This window comes from Sapajus apella, unplaced genomic scaffold (genome assembly GCF_009761245.1).
Source record: "Sapajus apella isolate SASKATOON/1434 unplaced genomic scaffold, GSC_monkey_1.0 scaffold19, whole genome shotgun sequence".
NCBI classification, from domain to species: Eukaryota; Metazoa; Chordata; class Mammalia; order Primates; family Cebidae; genus Sapajus; species Sapajus apella.
Genome location: NW_022436959.1, coordinates 14593957 through 14614626, shown reverse-complemented (window position 1 = coordinate 14614626; position 20670 = coordinate 14593957). Strand labels below are relative to the sequence as shown.

The 20670-nt window shown below is 41.5% G+C and overlaps 1 long non-coding RNA gene across 1 annotated transcript in view; it reads right to left on the bottom strand.

Moving 5' to 3' along the window:
• Window positions 1-12959: 12959 nt before the first annotated feature.
• Window positions 12960-20670, bottom strand: part of LOC116557510 — a 32406-nt gene continuing 24695 nt past the window's right edge. The window contains exon 2 of the long non-coding RNA XR_004271547.1: window positions 12960-19012. This is a non-coding gene — a long non-coding RNA (uncharacterized LOC116557510). The remainder of the gene's footprint in view (window positions 19013-20670) is intronic.

Sequence of the window (20670 nt, the reverse complement as noted above, 5' to 3'; positions counted from 1 at the left end):
AGAGCACAAATCTAGCAGTGGCAAAGCCAAAGCCTGGAAGTGGTGAGTAGCGATCTGTTTCGTAGCCAGTGGTATGCTGGAGCTGTGGGTACCAGCCCCAGGGAGCTGGTTGTTAAATATTCAGGAATCTTTTGAGCAAGTCAACCTTGGCAACTGGAAGCTGGTCGTGAGTCAAAATATTTACACTGAAATATTACCGGCTAATATTACCGACCAGGGCCTTTTTTTCTTTCCTTCTTTCTTTTCAGAGAGCAAGCTTACCAGCACACCATTGCTTATGTGGAGAGAATTTAGAATCAATGCAGATGCCATATACAGGACAAGAGGCAATCCCAGTGTGCAGTTTTTTCCAGTAGTAGCTGTGCCCAATCCTACAATGGGCTGATGGCCCTGGTGCTGCCAGCTAGACCTCACTTTGTTTTTTTCTGTTTTGTTTTCTTTTGTTTTGAGACAGAGTCTCACTCTGTTGCCCAGGCTGGAGTGCAGTGGCATGATCTCAGCTTACTGTAACCTCCACCTCCCAGTTCAAGTGATTTTCCTACCTCAGCCTCCTGAGTAGCTGGGATTACAAATGTCTGCCACCATGCCTGGCTAATGTTTGTATTTTTAGTAGAGATGGGGTTTCACTCTGTTGGCCAGGCTGGAATTGAACACCTGACAGGTGATCCACCTGCCTCTGCCTCCCAAAGTGCTGGGATTACAGGTGTGAGCCACTGTGCCTGGCCTAGACCCCACTTTGTACGTCTGAACTTTCAAGCCTCTCTTCTATACATGAGTGGTGCTCTTTCTCTCAACACACATCCGCAAGACAAGTCCACCATCTATCGCATCATCCTTACACCTGCTCTTGTTTCCAGATTCAAAGCCAGTTCCTGCCTAACTGTTGAACAATAGAACTTCAGAATTAAAAGAATAAGACAAGCCTCAGCAAGTGCATCTAAGGCCAAAATAAGTGTCGTTAAGAGACTCGCTGTAAAAAGAAAATAAGGCAGCCAATAAACAAATTCTTCCTGGGGATATTGACTTATTGCGCAGCTATTTAACGAAGGAAATTCATGTGCAAATTGCCCTAGACTTCTTTCTCCAGGCTCCCATTGTGTGGCTTGGCTTCTCACTACCTCATTCCCATCAATGGACAATGGCTGGGAGAGAAAGGAACCTCCGTGACTGTAAGTGACTCTCCAGACCCCTGGCCTCTGCCACCTGTCATAGAGCCCACTGACGCACCTCCACTGTCATGCTGGCAGTGCTCCATGCAGTCTCTTGTCCCACATTTCTTAAGAGGCACAAATTACATTTACTTTACCGGCCACAAGCCAGCACTGGGAGCTGGGAGCATTGGGGTGGAGTGTTTCCTTCCAATAATGCTTCCTGGGGCAGGGAGCCTAAAACAACACAAAGCAAAGCTCCAGCCTTTCCAGAGGAATGTGGGGGCAGCTATTGCCGTCGCTACCGCTGCTGCTGTGATTTTCTGGAACCCAGTGTCGTCAGAAGAACTCCTCTCCTAGGCACCCTCTCCCATGGCAGACCTGCTCTACTGACACGCTTATTTGGGATACTGAGAAAATATGAGAATGCCAAGACAAATGAAGTCTTGGCACTCACATCTATGGAGATAAAAGCATTTTTGTGAATTCTGATGCTCTTCCTTCTTTTTTTTCTCTTTCTTCTTCCTCCTCCAGCCTCCTCATTCTCCCTCTCCTCCACCATCACCCCCATCTTATAAATAGTTGTTGAACTTCCATGAATGTACTGAGCTAGGTACTTTGAGAAACACAAAAATGGGCATTGAGGTAAAAAGAACACAGCAAAGGGATCCAGTGACCTCCCTTTCTAAGCCTCATCTTATTCACTGTTTTCTCAACAATTCATGTGGATGATACAATTGTTAATGATGAGTTATAACATGTTCTCTGCCCTTGTAGTCTCCTTGGAGAGGCAGGTACTTGGAAAACTAATGAGAACCTGGAGAAATACCTTTAATAAAGTGATGCACACAAAGTGCTAAGCTTGCATCTTGTTTATTGAATCACAAAGTGTTTTCAATGGATTCGTGGATTGTATAATGTAATCTTTACAACAATCCTGTGCAGCAGGCAGGGGAACAGTGTTGTTAGTTTTTGGTTTATCTGTCCCTCCACAGTCCCTGCAGAAGGGAACTTGTTACAGAGTCAGAGTTTTGTAGGTAAAGGAAAAGAAAAGAAAAGAAAAGAAGAAAAGAAAAGAAAAGAAAAGAAGAAAAGAAAAGAAAAGAAAAGAAAAGAGAGAGAGAGAGAAAGAAAGAAAGAAAGAAAGAAAGAAAGAAAGAAAGAAAGAAAGAAAGAAAGAAAGAAAAGAAAGAGAGAGAAAGAGAGAAAGAAAGAAAGGCAGACCAGCAGCCTAGCACCTTCCTTATATGAATGAGGAACCTGAGGTTAAAAGTCAGCCTCAGAGGTAATAGAAAAAGCAGAACATTCTACCTGGTCACCTGGGTTCCTGCTCAATTCTCAACCATATGCTAGACACATGATTTTGCACATGACTGTTTTATGCCTTGATACCTTCTTCGGTAAAATTGAGTTAACACTATTTTCTCTGACTGCCTTATTAGGCTGTTATGAATGTTAAATGAGAGAATGGATGTGAAAACACTTTGTGAAACAGTAAATGCTATTATAAATATGAAACCTTTTTGTACCAGATATCATGGAACAGTCTCCACCCCAGGTTACGGATCTACTGTTGGGCAGTTCCACACTGCTCACATGCAGATGCAGATTCTGCCAGCACATCCATCTGGTTCTCTCTCTCTCAGGCCTAACTCTAGGTTCTGATTTGTTTAACACGTGGTTGTGCTAGTGCCAGAGTGCAAGCTCTTGGGAGGCAGGGGACAAGTTTATTGATGTTGTATCACCAACACTTAGTACAGTGCCTGCTAAAAAGTTGCTGTCACCATATTTGTCAGACAATATTACTGGATGTGTGGGTGAAACATCAATATGACTTGCCCAAGGGCAGTTATGAATGTCTCCAGACTATTTCAGGGTAATTCATGAACATGTCCTCTGAAGAATTCTTCTTCCATCTCTAACTCAGTTCCTATGATATGACTACCTCAGAGCAAGAGAGTCACTGTGTGCCTACTACAACAAAAGATCACTCATGTTTTCCAACCATTCATGTTGCCCTCTCTCTTCTCAAGAGGGCATTTCCTTTCCATGATGTGATTTTACACATTGCATGCCTATATCAAAACATTTCATGTGCCCCATAAATATATATACCTACTATGTATCCACAAACATTAAAAATTAAAAAAAAAATTAAAAGAGGGCATTTTGGCCAGATATGGTGGCTCATCCCTGTAATCTAAGCACTTTGGGAGGCCAAGGCAGGCGGATCACCTGAGGTCAGGAATTCAAGACCAGCCTGGCCAAAATGGTGAAACCCTATCTTTACTAAAGCATACAAAAATTAGCCAGGCATGGCGGTGGGCACCTGTAATCCCAGCTACTCAGGAGGCTGAGGCAGGAGAATCACTTGAACCCAGGAGGCAGAGGTTACAGCGAACAGAGATCGCACCACCGTGCTCCAGCCTGGGCAACAGAGCAAGACTCCATCTCAAAAAAAAAAAAAAAAAGAGGGCATTTCCCATTTCCTTTTATAAACCCTATTCCAGTTATGTTGAGGGTCAGGCAGAGACCTGAGGCTTGTGTCCTGCAGGCAGTGCTGCTGGGATAGATTGACAGTCATGGGAATGTGCTAGGTATCATGTGGGCAAGCCCTGTCCTAGGTTATGGAGCCACTGCTGGGCAGTCCTACCCTTCTCACATCCAGATGCAGATTCTGCTGGCAATTCCATCTAGTCCTATGAGACAGTCCCTGGAAATGATGTGCTCATCATCATCAGCTAGGTGATGAATGAATCTTTGTCTGTGAAGTGTCTGCTGTCTCCTGTACTTGATTTATTGATGTGGATGTTGTTCTCAAGGTGAGGGTTGAAACCATGGGGATAAATGGCTTCAAAGAGGGTATGTGAGTAGTCTGCAGTATTGGAGAGTACTCACAGTTGGTGAGTAGGGCAGGGAAGAGGAATGAGAGAAGGCAGGAAGAAGAAAGAGAAAGTGAGAGAATTAGAGCGAGGTAAGTGACACTGGGAAAGTGATATGTCATGGAAGCCAAAAAAAAAAAAAAAAGCGAGAGAGAGATGAAATAACAGTGCCACATCCCAATAGAGTCATCAAACTCTGATGAAAGTCTATTAAATGTGGCAATAAATAGGTCATTAGAAGGATGTAGGAGAAAAGGTTTAGACATGTGTTGAGTGAGAAGAAAGCCAGGAGAGACGCGGCTGCCCAGGAAGGCGTGGCAGTGGTAGCGCCTCATGTTTTCAAGTATTTGGACAGGAAAGAATATTGCCTTGTTGTGAAAAGAGCCACCAGGTTCAAATGAAGATCACGTCAATGTGAGCAAATCTCAGTACACAGGATGATAGGAGAAAAAGAATTAGAAGAGAGAAGATACTTCAAAGGGAAGAGTGGCTGGGGGATCCAAAGTTTTAGGAAAGAATGGGATTCATGTAACTGAGGTCAGAATCCTAGCCTAAAGTTGTGAAATGAGGTCAGTGAAATTACACTGTCAAACACCAGCTCCCCAAATGACCATAGAAAACCCTTAGAACCAAGCAAAACTAAGGGGTGGATATTTACAGGAGTTTGTAGGTCTGAGTTCAAGTGGTTTAAGACAAATCCTTTTTTTCTCCCACGTCTTATAAATTTTTTTTAATTTATTTTTTACTTTAATTTCTGGGTTACATGTCCAGAACATGCCAGTTGATTATATAGGTATATGTGTGCCATGGTGGTTTGCTGCACCTATCAACCCATCACCTAGGTTTTAAGCCCTGCACGCATTAACCATTTGTCCTGATGCTCTCCCTCCCCTCACCCTCTGAAAGGCCCCAGTGTTATTCTGCTCCCTGTGTCCATGTATTCTCATTTTTCAACTCCCACTTATGAGTGAGAACATGCAGTATTTGGTTTTCTGCTCCTGTGTTAGTTTGCTGAGGATGACAGCTTCCACCTTCATCCATGTCCCTGCAAAGGACATGATATCTCATTCCTTTTGTGGCTGCATAGTATTCCATGATGTATATGTACTACATTTTCTTTATCCAGTCTATCATTATGGGCATTTGGGTTGGTTCTATGTCTTTGTTATTGAGAACAGTGCTGCAATAAATATATATGTGCAGGTATCTTTTTTCTTTTTCTTTTTTTTTTTTTTTTTTTTTTTTAGATGGAGTCTCACTGTTACCAGGCTGCCAGGCTGGAGTGCAGTGGCACAATCTAGGCTCACTGCAACCTCCGCCTCCTGGGCGCAAGTGATTCTCCTACCTCAGTCTCCTGAGAAGCTGGGACTACAGGCATGTGCCACCACACCGGCTAATTTTTTTTTTTTTTTTTTTTGAGACAGAGTCTTGCTCTATCGCCAGGCTGGAGTGCAGTGGCGTGATCCCAGCTCACTGCGACTTCTGTTTTTCTGTTTCAAGCAATTCTCCTGCCTCAGCCTCCCGAGTAGCTGGGACTACAGGCACGCACCACCATGCCCGGCAATTTTTTGTATTTTTAATAGAGATGGGGTTTAACCAAGTTGGCCAGAATGGTCTTGATCTGTTGACCTCGTGATGTGCCTGCCTCGGCCTCTCAAAGTTCTGGGATTACAGGCGCGAGCCATTGCATCTGGCAGTGCAGGTATCTTTGTAATAGAATAATTCATATTTTTTTGGCTATATACCCAGTAATGGGATTGCTGGGTCAAATGGTATTTCTGGTTCTAGATCCTTGAGGAATCGCCACACTGTCTTCCACTATGGTTGAACTAATTTATATTCCCACCAGGAATGTAAAAGTATTCCTATTTCTCCAAAGCCTCACCAGCATCTGTTGTTTCTTGACTTTTTAATAATTGCCATTCTGACTGGTGTGAGATGGTATTTCATTGTGGTTTTGATTTGCATTTCTCAAGGCGAATCATTTAAATGGGGATCTGATTGGGAATGGTCAAAATTCATGACATGATTGTTTAGTCTTGGTGGACAGGGCAAGGTAAAAAATCAAGTGTTGGATAAGCAAACAGTGGTTTGACAAGTGAACTGTTTGCCCAGGTAAATAATCTATTGTCCTGAGAAGATAGCTGTTTTCTAGGTGAGCAAACTATTTGCTCAGCCAAAAACAAATAGGGAAGTTACTTATTGATTTACAGACAATAATTTCCTGGGAAGAATAGTTGTCATGTTGATAGAGATGGTCATAGTGCTCAGTTCTGAGAAGTAAGCTCTGTTCACTGATGCAAGCGGTCTCAATTCTCAGCACTGAGGTCCTCCCTAAGAATGAACATGAACCAGAAACACTAGAGTGGTGGTTCCAAACTTTGCTGAAGAGCTTCACAAAATATTGATGTCTGGTTCCCATCCTTGAACATTCTGATTTAGTTGGTAAGGGGTGCATCCTGTGCATTGGGATTTTTAAAAGCTTTCCAGGTGATTACAAAGGGCAAAGTTTGAGAACCACTTCATTAGAGTTAAAGGAGAAAGCAGACATAAAAAGACTATTTGGGTGATGGTGATATGGCCAGATCCCATCTCTATAACATTTAAAAAAAAAAATTAGCTGGGCATGGTGTTGCATGCCTGTGATCCTCGCTACTTGGAGGGGTCAGGCAGGAGGATCACTTGAGCCTGGGAGGTGGAAGCTGCAGTGATGCAGTGAGATGTGTTTGTGCCACTGCACTCCAGCCTGAATTACAGACTGAGACTGTATTAGTCTGTACTCATGCAGCTAATAAAGACAATCCCAGACTGGGTAATTTATAAAAGAAAGAGATTTAATTGACTCACAGTTCCACATGGCTGGGGAGGGCTTACAATCATGGCAAAAGAAAAGTCACATCTTAGATGTCAGCAAGCAAGAGGGCTTGTGCAGGGGAACTCCCACTTACAAAACCATCAGATCTTGTGAGACTTACTACCACAAGAATGGTATGAGGGAAACCGCCCCAATGATTCAATTATCTCCACCTGGCCTCACCCTTGGCACATGGGGTTATTACAATTCAAGGTGAGATTTGGGTGGGGACCCACCCAAACCATACCAGAGACCCTGTCTCAAAAAAAAAAAATTCACAGCATATTAGAGGTTGAAATCAGACAGCAGGACCCCAGAATAGGTCTGTTCTGTAGCTTCCACCATAAGCAGCATAAAGGGGTGATGGAGAAGACAGGCCACACGGGCTGCTGGTGGGTGTGGCATGGCAGGTTCGTGGGAGGTCAGACAGAGGGGACTGAGGCACAGGGCAGGTTACTGTGGTTATCAGAGTGGGGAGAATGGTCTTGAGCAAAGGGGAGAGCAGACAGCTGACAGCGGTGATCCAACAGAGAGAAGCCTGAGGTAAGGATTCCAGAAGTGGGGGATACCCCTCAGGGCCATTATAGAGGAGAAGGAGAAAGATGTGGAGTAATGGAGGATGACCTGCATGGGGAGAAGAAGGAACACCATGAAGACGTGGAGGTGGACATGAGCAGACACAAGGCCATAGTATCACTGATTTGAAGAGGACAGCGTGGATAGATGACATGGAGTCCAAAAGATGAACGAGAAAGGAAGATACCTGTGTCTTGGGAAATGGCCCTGCTGGGTGAGGCAATCCTGCCCAACCCCCTTCACTGCTGAAGATAAGAAGGGGCTTGAGAGGAGGTAAAGATTGCCTGGAAATTCTGGAGGAAGCCCAGGGCCTTTAGGGAGACTGAGAGCCATAGGGCCAAGAAAGGCAGGTAAGGGACAAGCACAGGTTAGCATTAAGGTGAGCTCATCCCTACAAAGCAGGAGTTTCACAGAGCATGAGGCACATAGCAGGTGGTGAGGACAGGGTGGAGAGTTGTGCATGAAGTTGGGGGGCGAACTGTGTACGAGAAAGCAGAGAATCAGAATGCAGATTGCAAAGAGGAAGGAGTAGCTGGCAAGACAGCACTGGTGGGCTGACAACTGCCTTTGCTGAAAAAGATAAACAGACCAGACTCTCCTAAGAATTAGATATTATTTTTCATTCCTTAAAAGAGTATTTAATTTTTAGCCAGGCACAGTGGCTCACGCCTGTAATCCTAGCACTTTGGGAGGCTGAGGTGGGCAGATTGTCTGAGCTCAGAAGCTCAAGACCACCCTGGGCAACATGGTGAAATCCCATCTCTACTAAAAATATAAAAATTAGCCAAGCATGGTGGCAGGAGCCTGTAGTCCCAGCTACTCGGGAGGCGGAGGCAGGAGAATTGCTTGAACCTGGGAGACTGAGGTTGCAATGAGCCAAGAATGTGCCATCATCCTCCAGCCTGGGCCACAGAGTGAGACTCTGTCTCAGAAAAAAAAAAAAAAGTATTTAATTTTTGAATAGGACATCTAGTCATTCCATGGTTGAAATATCAAAAGGCCACCAAAAGGAGATACAGTCAAAAGCCTCCCTTCTATTTCTGTGTCTGCTTAGTCCAGCTTCCACATTTCCAAAAGGCAAGCTTTATTAGAAGCATCTCATGTCACATTCACACAGGAAAGGATGTGTATACACATGTCAGCATATGTGAATACCTGCTCCCCCTCCAATTTACACAGCAATGGCATATTATGAGGGCAGTTGCTGTTGCACAACTCCAGGGGTGCCATATGCATAGAGCACAATGGAAATGGTGACCTGAAAGTTGTTCAACATGGAAGAATTTGACAATATGTGCAGTTTTTTCACATAACAATAAGGCTTGCGTATCTTCTATATCAGTACCTAAAACACATTTATCCTTTTTTTACAGCCACTACTATGCCATAGTATGGATATACCATAATTTATTAAATTTACCTACAACAGATATTTTGTTTATTATAATTAATTACATGATTTATAAATAATGCTGAGTATTTCATTTTGTACCTGTGCAACTACATAAAACAAATTGCCTAAAGTGTAGTTATTGGTCAAATGATTTCTGCCAAAAGTAGATTGGCAAATGTTTTCTGTAAAGGTCCAGATAGTAAATATTTTAGTTTTTCAGGCCATACGGTCCCTGTCTCAACTCTCGACTCTGCCACAGTAGTGCAAAAGCAGCCATAGACAACATGTAAATGAATGAGCATGGCTGTGTTCCAATAAAACTTTATTTATGGAGACTAAAATTTGAATTTCATATCATTTTCATGTGCTATGAAATAGTATTCTTCTCTTGATTTTTGCTGCAACAATTTAAAAATGCACAAGCCATTCTTACCTTGTGGGCTATACAAAGACAGCAGCCCACAAGCTATAGTTTGCCAACCTCTGGTTTATGCAATAGAAATTTTGATAAGTATGGGCTGGGCATGGTTGCTTATGCCTGTAATCCCAGCACTTTGGGTGGTGGAGGCAGGCAGATTATGAGGTCAGGAGATTGAGACCATCCTAGCCAATATGGTGAAACATGGTCTTTACTAAAAGTATAAAAAAAATTAGCTGGGCGTGGTAGAGCACACCTGTGGTCCCGGCTACTCAGGAGGCTGAGGCAGAAGAATTGCTTGAACCCAGGAGGCAGAGGTTGCAGTGAGCCGAGATCGAGCCACTGCACTCCAGCCTGGCGACAGAGTGATACTCCATCTCAAAAAAAATAAAAAAGAAAGAAATTTTGATAAGTGTTACCAAATTGACCTTTATATAGGTTGTATGACTTCATAATTCCAACAGCAATATATAAGTTGCTATTTTCCTCTAAGCCTTGCCAATAAAGTGTATTATTGAGCTTTTGGATTTTTGTTTAATGGGTGAAAACAGTATTTCAGAGTAGTTTTAATCTGTATTTCTCTGACATTGAGCTTATCTTCATATCTTTAAAAGTTATTTATAGTTCTCTGCAAACCATCAGTTTATATACTTTGATACAATTCACTTGAAATATCAAGTTTTTATGGGTAAATCTTTTTCTTTAAAAAATTGAAGTAACTTTGTTGTATTTTTCTGATTCTAAAAGTGATTACGATTATATGCTTGTACTAAAAATAATTAAATGAAAAAAATATTGAAGTATTATTTATAATCTCATTCCCAGAAATATCTACTTTTTTGCATTTGTGTGTTTATTTTCCAGGCCATTTTCCAGACATTTCTATATAGACATTTTTAGAAAAACATGATTCATTCAACAAATATTTATTGTGTTATAAGTATTATAAGGGTCATATGATGTATTCCATTTTGTAATTGTTTCTCACATAGTAGTGGATAATGTAAATTTTATTCTTAGCCTGTCAGTACAAAAATTTGAGTCAGAAAAGTACGAAATACAATTCAACAAGCAATAATGCAGTTTCTGTCATTCCCTCTGGGCTGATGTGTCTGTCACAAAGCAGTGTTAAAAGCTATCTCTTTGCTGGACTAGACAGAGTCTTCATTTAAAAGCACTTACTGAGGACCTACTGTATGCTAGACTCTATTCTAAATACTAGGGCTGTAACAAGATAAAGGTCCCATATATTTCCTGATCTTATGGAGCTCAGTGAAGGAGGCAATAGACAAGAGAATCTCAGCCTGGGATGTGTGTTATAAAGAAAATAACAAAGTGATATAACAAAGATGGATAAGGGAGCTGTGTTAGATTGGTCAGCAGATAAGTTCCCACTAAGAAGGAGACAAACTGGCTCAGACCAGATTGACAGAAAGAAGCTATAACAGCACTGACTCCATGCTAGAGAAACACTTTCTCACTTAAACATAATTACTACTTTGCTTTAATTTATAGATTATTTACTAAAAACAGCTTCAGGAAAACAGGACCTTCAAGAGAGAGAAAAGGAACCAACAACTCCGAAAACGGGCTGCCCACCCTGATCAGAACAGGTGATGCATCTGCAGGAGACGCAGCACATTGACCAGGAAAGTAATGGCCTGCCTGAGACTGCATGCATTTCACAAGAATGTTTTGATCATCATTTCCCCTAATTTCCCTTAAAAACCCCTTATCTGGAGATGCAGCTCAGTGAGGTGGTCTTTGAACACTAGTTCACCGTCTCCTCCAAGTTGCTGGCTTCTCAAATAAAGCTACTTTCCTTTGATCAAAGCTAGCATCTTGAGTTTTCGGCTTTCAAGTAAGGAGCAGCCCCGACCTGAGTTTGGTTACACAGCCAACCAGGTAAAGGTGCGGGGAAGACAACTGCAGCCTGAAGAAACGCACATCCAACAGACTTGACTGGGCCTGCAAACAGGAATATGGCTAATACAAAGAGGGAGGCATGGAAAAAGAAAGTGGTATGGCTCAGGCCAGACAGGAAGATGAGGGTCAGTCCATGGTAGCCTTGAAGACCAGAGCAGGGAGTTTGGCTTTTATTTAGAAGGCAATTGGAAGTCATTGGTGTATTGATGACACCTGATACATTTTTTTGAGACAGGGTCTGGCTCTGTTGCCCAGGCTAGAGTGCAATGCAGCAATCATGGCTCACTGCAGCCTCGACTTCTGGGCTCACGTGATCCTCCCACCTCAGCCTTGATCTACATTTTTAAAGAGATTATTCCAGTTTAGACTTGCCAGATAAAATACAGATGTCCAGTTAAATTTGTCAGATAAACAATGAATAATTTAAGGTGAATAAAAAATATTTTAATAATATTTTACATATAAAACATTACCTGTTGTTTATCCAAAATTCAGTATTAACTGTGGTGTCGTGTATTTTTATTTGCTAAGTCTAGCAACACTATTCTGTTTATTGTGCAGATTTGGAAAGTGGGGGATGCAAAATATATTTTGGAGGGAGCCCCAAAAGTATTTGCTGACAGATTGCTGTGGGATAGGAAGAAAGAAGAGGCTTCAAGGATGATTCCTAGGTTTCAGACACCTGGGGTGATAACTGCAGAGTGTGTGTGGTTTGTTCATTCTACAGTCTGAAGATGTGAATAATAATAAAATCAAAAGAAGACATAAAGTGATTTAAAGCAAACTAAGGAATCTCTTTCTTATCAAGAACCAGCAGACCTCCAACCCTGCCTCCCCAAATCAACTGAGATCAATATATACTTAAAGCCTGTTTATATTCATTTTCTTTGTTTTGTAGAAAGTCAACTTTTAAATTATTATTTGGATGAAGAAAAAAAAAGAAACATAAAATATTACTCATTAATTAGAACAAGCACTAGTTACGTTTTGGCTCCATCCAATGGCCAGTTTCCCATTTTATAGCAAGGAATAAATGACCCTGAGGAGAGAGGGAGTGGGAAGTAAAGACAGAGGCAGGGTGAGGAGATACTAATGGCAACAAGAACACAAAAGAAAAGGTGATTCAATGGGTGTGGCTTGTAACCCCCCTTTGGTTACCCTTCTTATTCCTTTGGTTACCCTAAAGTATTAACCCATAGCTTATATGGGTTAACAATAGCAGTTCACTAGCCTGAGGAGTGGGAAGAGAAGGAATATTTATTGAGCCACCTGCTAGATACCAAGGGCTTTATATAAGTTTGCTCATTTTTTATAACAATCTATGCTATAGGTATGTTTATTCCTGCTTTACAGAAATTAGTGACTTGTCCAATAACAAAAAATAAAATGGTTAGATGGACTTGGATTTGAATGCAGGTCTGTCATCTTCCTGAACCCCAAATGAGGATTTTCTCTGACATCATCTTTCTTCACATGGTTTTAAAGGTGTTAGGGTCGGAGCTGTGCTGCCTCAGAAAATCCCCTCCTCGTAGGCTGACCCACCCCCCTCTGATTGCTCTGCAGCTGCATTCCTGAACCCTACCTAGGAGCCACATCAAGGCTGCCAGACTTGCAACAATTAAGCAACGCCTGATTATAGCTTTCGGGGCAGCACGGGCAGCTCTAGCGAAGCCAGGGAAAACATATGTTGGTTATCCATACTTGTGAATTCCTGTTTGACACATGTCTATAAAAAATTCCGATTTCTGTCTTTTTTTTTTTAAAGACTGCTACCACAAAAGTCACAGGATGATGTATTGTAGGTCTGTTACAAGTTAACAAACTATCTCTGTGCCTGTTACCTAAAACTCCCTTATGCCTCCTCTCACCCCATATAAACCCATGTCTTGTCAGCTGGGGCTGCCTCCTCTGATTGTTACCTAGTAGCCTGGCAGGTTAATAAAACTTGCTTGCCTGACTTTGGGTTTATTCTCCTTTCTCTCAGCTACCCTTACAAAAGAGTTTGAATATCTTCATGCTTACTAAATATGTATAAAGAATTTCCTTGTTGACTTTGGTCTTCTTCACATATTCTTTAATCCCAGAAACAGCCTTTTTAAATGTTTAACCGCACCATTGGATATAAATAAGGACAAAGCAGCAGAAAAGTAAATATTTCAGGATGATATTGTTGTGGGAACAAAAATCTGCTTACAGGTTGGGGCTGTTGCTAGCTGGGTAGTGGATCAATCTTTAGAGGAAAATACCTCTTTTGTTAGAAAGGCTTTAAAAGCCTTTTTGACTGTCTGAGATAAGGCCTAGGCTAAATTGAAATGGGGAAAGTTGTTACAAAAGGAGGTAAATGTCATTTTAATAAAGTAAAGGTGGGTCTTCCTTAAGCAGAGAGTTGTGGATTGGGTTTCTGAGGAAGAGAAGTTTTTGTTAGTTTGTTTCAATTGATATATTTTCATTTTTCTCTGCAGAGTTTGGGACCTGAGAGTTTGGGAGAAAAGCAAAGAAGGCCTGGGATTGAGTGAGGCATGGGGTCCCAGCCGCCAGCCAGAACATGAGGAGAAAAGAAGGTCTCACTGAAATGGAATTGCTGAAGAGGATCTTGATATCTGAGGGCTTTACTTTGTACTTTGTCATTTCTCTTTGCCATGCTCATCTTTTAGGAAACTGATTACTATAATTTAGGTTGTATTAGCAATGCCTTAGTGAATGAAGGGGGAACTATATTTATTCTTGGAGCATAGCTTGGAGAGAGGCAGAAGCCTTCAGGAGCTGTTATAGGTAGTAAGAAATCACTCTCTCTAGAGTCCTCTGGAAGAGTCTGGAATAGAATGGATTTCCTGCTGTTGTGCAAGATGAGGATTTGAGTACAGTAATTTAGTTATTTAAAAAAGGCTGCAAGATGGGGAGGGAGGATGGGTCAGATTATAATATGTTCATATGTCTAAGGCAGGAAATTTGATACAAGATGAAATTTAAGAAAGTTCTGTGATTAGGTTTCTCCCACAGAAGGAGGAGAAAATCCCTGCATCTCTGGTTATGAAAATAATATGCAAATTACAGTGATTACATATTTGCTTAGAAATTTTATTACCTCATTTTCGCTTCAGGAAGAGTTGGGACACCAAAAGGGAATGTCTGTCAACAGTCCAGAGTTGTTAGATTTCTTCCAGGGGAAATAAAAGGGTAAATTTCTTACAAACAAACAAAAGGGTTTAAAATAAGTTTTTCAACCTCCTTAATGTCTCCCTACCACAATGCATACCAAAAAAAGAAAAACAAAAAAACCACACTATAATATAGTCAAAATGTGATCTATAGACAAAATGAAGCACAAATGGTTTTCCCCCCTAAATTTTACTATAGGGTACATTTTCTCCTCTTTCTTGGTTCAACAGTGTAAAATAAGGGCTTAGATTTTGCCCTGCAGATGATTTTTGCTATCATTTCTAGCCATTTCTCTAAGCCTGGGCTTCCAATCTGCCACTTGCGAGTGATACAGTTGCCTGTCTCATGGTGGTGTTATGTGAGGCTGGGAGCATCAAACAGCCCGGCTGCTGCCACAGCTGCATCCTTGATACGTTCCAGTGGTGCCTGAGCAACACTGCAGAGACCCCCTTGGGACAGGTGTCAGCAAGAAAAGGTGGATGTCACTGTCCTGGGGGACTGGGAAGGGAGTTAAAAACTACTGCCTTAATCTCAAATTTCAGCAAAATCTGTCTTGGATCAAATTTAAAATCTTTTCTGAATATTAGCTGACCTGATTAGGAATTAATCGTCTCTCCCCTTCTCCCGAAGACTGTGGAATGTGTCTCCTAGCAACAGGGATGTGTTACTATCTTATGGTAGGACTGTTTTATAAAGCAGCAGTCTCCAACCTTTTGGCATCAGAGACAGGTTTCACAGAAGATGACTTTTCCACAGACAGGGAAGCGGGGGGATGGTTTCGGGATGATTCATGTGCATTACATTTATTGTGTACTTTATTTCTATTATTATTATGCCGTAACATATAATGAAATAATTATACAACTCACCATAATGTAGAATCAGCGGAAGCCCTGAGCTTGTTTTCCTGCAACTAGACGGTCCTATCTGGGGGTGACAGGCGACAGTGACAGATCATCAGACATTAGATTCTCATAAGAAGTACACAGCCGAGATCCCTCAAATATGCAGTTTACAGTAGGGTTCACGCCCTTTCGAGAATCTTATGCTGCTGCTGATCTGACAGGAGGTGGAGGTGAAGCTCAGGCAGTAATGTGAGCAATGGGGAGTGGCTGTAAATATAGATGAAGCTTCACTTAACTCGCCCACCACTCACCTTCTGCTGTGCGGCCCAGTTCCTAACAGGCCACAGACCTGTACTGTGTAGGAGTACCAGTCCGTAGCCTGGGGGCTGGGGAGCCATGTTATAAGGGACACTCATTCTGCTGCCCACACTTCTCCCAGTAACTACCAGGAAAGGGTCACAGTCAGAATGAATTTAGCCAGTCACCTTCAGTACCAATGCATGGTCCTGAAGAGGTGACAGTTCCACTGGCTTCAAATCCTTGGTATCATGTCTTCCTTCCCTCTCTTCTCTTTGTCTCTCATTCATGCTTCTCTCTTCTTTCTCTCCTATTTCTAACTCCGTTCCTTCCTTGCTTCCCTGACCACTACCTTTTCAACATCTGCCTTTTGACCTTTCCCTTTCCCTTCTTTATTCCTATCCCCGCCACCATCCTGTGTAAAGTGCTATCAGTTCTACTCCATTCCTCCCTGTACCTCTGCCCTCAACCCTAGTTTCAGGTCCAGGTAGCTCCTTACCCCTCGTCTGGACAAGGCTGCTTCTTGGCTGTAATCTCTTGTCAAAATATTTTATCTTACATGCAGCTGCCAAGTTATTTCCCCTACAACAGCAATCTACTCATAACACAGCCCTGCTCAAAAACCTTTAAGGGTTTACATTTCCTATGGAGTAAAAACCAAAGTCCTAAGTCTGATATTCCAGGTCCAAGACAGTACGGTTCTGCTCATCTTTTGCAGCCCTGCCACCCTCTGGTTTTCTCCAGACATGCACTGTTCTTGTCAAAATGCCTCTCACCCACCTGGGTCTTTTCTACAGCTGTTTCCTCTGCCTAAAGTTCCCTCACCCCAATTCCTCCATCTTTGCACATCTAAAACCACCAGGGCTAGCTCAGTCTTGGCCTGTTGCATGCACACTTTCCTGATACTGCTACCTAATCCTTCTTCTGAACCCCTACAGAATTTATCCCATAATGAGGTCACTCTAACAACAGTCAACCAGGTGCTGCTGTCTCTGTCCCACACATCAATATGGCCTTCAGCCCCTGTCTAAGTGCCATTGTACGAGTGTCTCTTGACATTCCCAGGGTTCCTCACATGTACTCCCTGAACAAGGACACTTCTTTCAGGTCTTGCCATTGCTCTGCCATCTTCCCCCAAGCATGTGCTGGGCACCACTGCTCCTGACACCACAGTTAGGGTACTGGAGCCCCTACCACATCAAGGTTTACAGTGTTTTGTAGTAAGCTGCAGAATTAACCTGCAACTCCTCCTTACTGAGGAGTCAGAGTCCACTCTATCAGAGAGGTCTCAAAAGAACGTTGTTGATGCTCTCATGGTCTTTGAGATACTGTGAAACAGTTCTTTCTGCTTATTCCCCCAAGTCCCATCTCCTATGGAGCCACAGGATTCCAATGTTAGGTAAATGTGGACAGAGCATTGTGCTGTTCTTGGAATTGACCCTCCTGCCCAAAATGCAGCATTCTTACTGAGTCAAGTATGTCATACCTGCCGTCTTCACACATGGGCTTTGTTAGCCCCTAACACAAGTAAACGAGGGGCTGGACTGCCTATACATTTTCTAGAAAATGTAGTCTTAATGAGTCACTGTTATGGTTGGAAATATACCCTATCCCCCAGGTATGTTGGGGAAGAAGAATGGTTAAGATATATTAGATTCTATGATACTCCAGAGCTGTACTGCTCAACACAGTGGCTACTGGACGCGTGAGGCTATACAGCACTTGAAATTTAGCTAGTCCCAACTGAGAGGTGCCATGAGTATAAAATACATACCAGGTTTCAAAGACTTACTCCTCCAAAAAAACAGTATAAGATAAGTCATTAATAACTTTTGTAATGTTGACTACATGTTGAAATAATATTTTGTATTAGGTCAAATAACATGCCATTAAAATAGATTTCACCTCTTCTTACTTTCTTAATATGGTTTCTAGAAAACTTGAAATTACATACACGGTTTGCATTTGTGACACACCTTATATTTTTTTTGCACAGTGCTACCCTAGAGAAACTCTCCAGAGCATTTGCTAGAAATCCAAACCCTCGGGCCCCAGCCCGAGGTTTCTGACTTACTGAGTCAGAAACTCCAGTAAGGCCCAGCTAACAAGTTCTCCAGCTAGTCCTGGTTCACACTGACATTAAGCTCTCCACGAAGAAGGTAAAATTCCAAAGCACTGAAAATAAGATCCAGCATATAACAGGATCTCAATAAGTTTTGTTTAATGATTTAATCTTGACGGTTCCTCTTAAGCTCTAAATTATTCTGTTCATCAGTCAGTCAGTGAAAGAGAAAGTAAACAACAACCTTTATTCTCAATCTTGGAAGAACAGCTTGCTGGTAACTTCAAAAGTTGCCACTACCAGCCAGGAAGAATTGCAAATCATTATCAGAACACCCTTAAAACTTCTCAATAGAAATGTATTGAAACAATGGCTGTGCCAGAAGCAAGAGAGAGACATGAAGAAAGCATAAATAAAAATAAAACCATGCTAAGTTATAATATAAAACTGGTGTGGGTGCCAAGTCAGGCTGGCTGATGCTTTGCAACGGAGTAGCATCCAGTGCCTGTGCCCTACTGGACAAAGATAGCCACAGCCTCAGTCCCTCTGTTGGTACAGATACCAAAAGGTCTTGATCAAATGGGACTTTACTAATATAGTCCTCAAGAGCCTGCAGTTCTTGCATATCTCAACTCTACCCTTTCAAACATCCTGAAATTCACCTCAAGTTTCAATTCCTTGCGACAATATCTGCCATTATCAAGTTTCATTAGTTTGTGATCATGCTTTAGGAGCACACCACAAAATATGCCACGCACACAACAAAGCATGTCCTCTTTAAGACTGAGAGTAGTATGGAGCAGAAGCAAAACCGTCAGAGTGGCCCTGCTTTGAGCACTCACTAAGTGAAACAACGTTCTCCAAACAGCAGTCTCCCAGAAACTGATAACCATGTTTAATATACTTAGTGGTATTAAAACTATCATCATGTACTTATTTTTTTGCTGTTTAAAAAACTGACATATAATATTTTACAGATTTATGGGGTACCTATGATATTTGGTACATGCACAGAGCATGTAATGATCAAATCAGAGTTTTGGGGGTGTCCATCACCTTCAGTATTTATTATCTCTGTGTTGGGAACATTTCAAGTCCTAGCTGTTTAGAAATATCATGCACTTATTAAAAGTAATTCATGCATATCGTAAAAAAGATTAAACAATGTAGAAGTGAATAAAGTAAAGAAGTTCTCTTCTCTGACTCAGTCCCAATCCCTAGACTATTCTGGATTTTTAAAATATAGATGTTAATAGAAATACAGACAAGTAGATATATATTTTTAAAATGAGATCATATGTGTATTCAATTTTGTAACTTGTCTTTCTCGCTTGCTCGTATATTGTGGTCAACTTTCAATGTCATATGTGTAGATTTACCTCTTTCCATCTGATGTTTGCACAGTATTCCGTTGCACGGATAGTTTATTTAACCACACATTACCAATAGTACCTGAAACATAGAAAGCTCTCAATAAATGTTGGCTCTTATTCATAATCAGAGAAATATTTCCATTATCTCCTTATTCATACTTCCTCACTCCTAAAACTCTATTGTACTTTTTAAAATGTACAAATTCCCAGACATGTATATTTTGTAAAGGATAAACTCTAGCTTTTATTTATCAATTCTACACTTTAGTTCTGCACCACGTTCTATTTCTTTGAGTTAATTTTATTTTTTTGTTTTTTGTTTTTTGTTTTTGGAGAGAGAATCTTACTCTGTTGCCCAGGCTGGAGTGTAGAGGTGCAATCTCAGCTCACTGCAACCTCTGCCTCTAGGTTCAAGTGATTCTCCTGCCTCAGCCTCCCAAGTAGCTAGGATTATAGGCATGTGCCACCATGTCCGACTAATTTTTGAATTTTTAGTTAAGACGGGGTTTCACCACATTGGCCAGGCTGGTCTTAAACTCCTGACTTCAAGTGATCTGCCTGCCTCAGCCTCCCAAACTGCTGGAATTATATAGGTGTGAGCAGCCACACCTGGCCTAATTTTGATCCTCTTCTTCTAGCTTCTAGAGTTCAATACTTAATTATGTTTATTTTATTCTGTTTTCTAAAAAGGTATTTTAGTCATCTGAGGGGAGTATTTTAACATGCCTTTGTCTGTACCCCCTTTTTAATATATAGTAGTCTTACCATCAATTTACCTAAATAAATATCAGTTTCAGTTCTGAGTTCCTATTGACCCAAAAATTATTTAGAATAATGTTTTAACATTTCCAAGTGTTATGAGTAGTTTTATTGTCATTGCTAATTTGAGTCTCACTGCAGTGTGTTGAGGGAACATGGCTCATATGTTTTCTATTTTTAAGAAATCACTGAGTTTTTCTTTGTCATAGAAAGGACAAATTTTCTATCACATGTGTTTTCATAGTGCTGATGAGATGTAAGGCAGGCCATTCATTGGAAAATGTGATGCAGTTCACGGGCTGCTGTTGTTTATAATGAATGGGTTGGAATGTGGAAGAAGGCTAGTGCGTCTGGGAAACAGACCCTTGCTTGCTCCGTGCTGGAATACACACCTACAGTTGCTAGTTTAAAAATTATTGCTAGTTGGCCGGGCGCGGTGGCTCAAGCCTGTAATCCTAGCACTTTGGGAGGCCGAGGCGGGTGGATCACGAGGTCAAGAGATCGAAACCATCCTGGTCAACATGGTGAAACCCCAACTCTATTAAAAATACAAAACATTTGCTGGGCATGGTGGCACGTGCCTGTAATCCCAGCTACTGAGGAGGCTGAGGCAGGAGAATTGCCTGAAACCAGGAGGTGGAGGTAGCGGTGAGCCGAGATCACGCCATTGCATTCCAGCCTGGGTAACAAGAATGAAACTCTGTCTCAAAAAAAAAAATTATTGCTAGTTAAAAAATTTCTTCTTCTGATGAAGAAGAAATTCTGCCTTGGACATTTCATTTTACGCCTGAAAGTTCTAACCTGCTCTTCCTCACAGCCTGCCCTATGAATTTTGGAGGCGTTCCCACAACCACGCAAGTCAATTCCTTGCAATAAATCTCTCTATATCTATAAAACACAGATATTCAGTAGGATATATATATATATATATGTGTGTATATATATATATATATATATATATATATATATATATATATA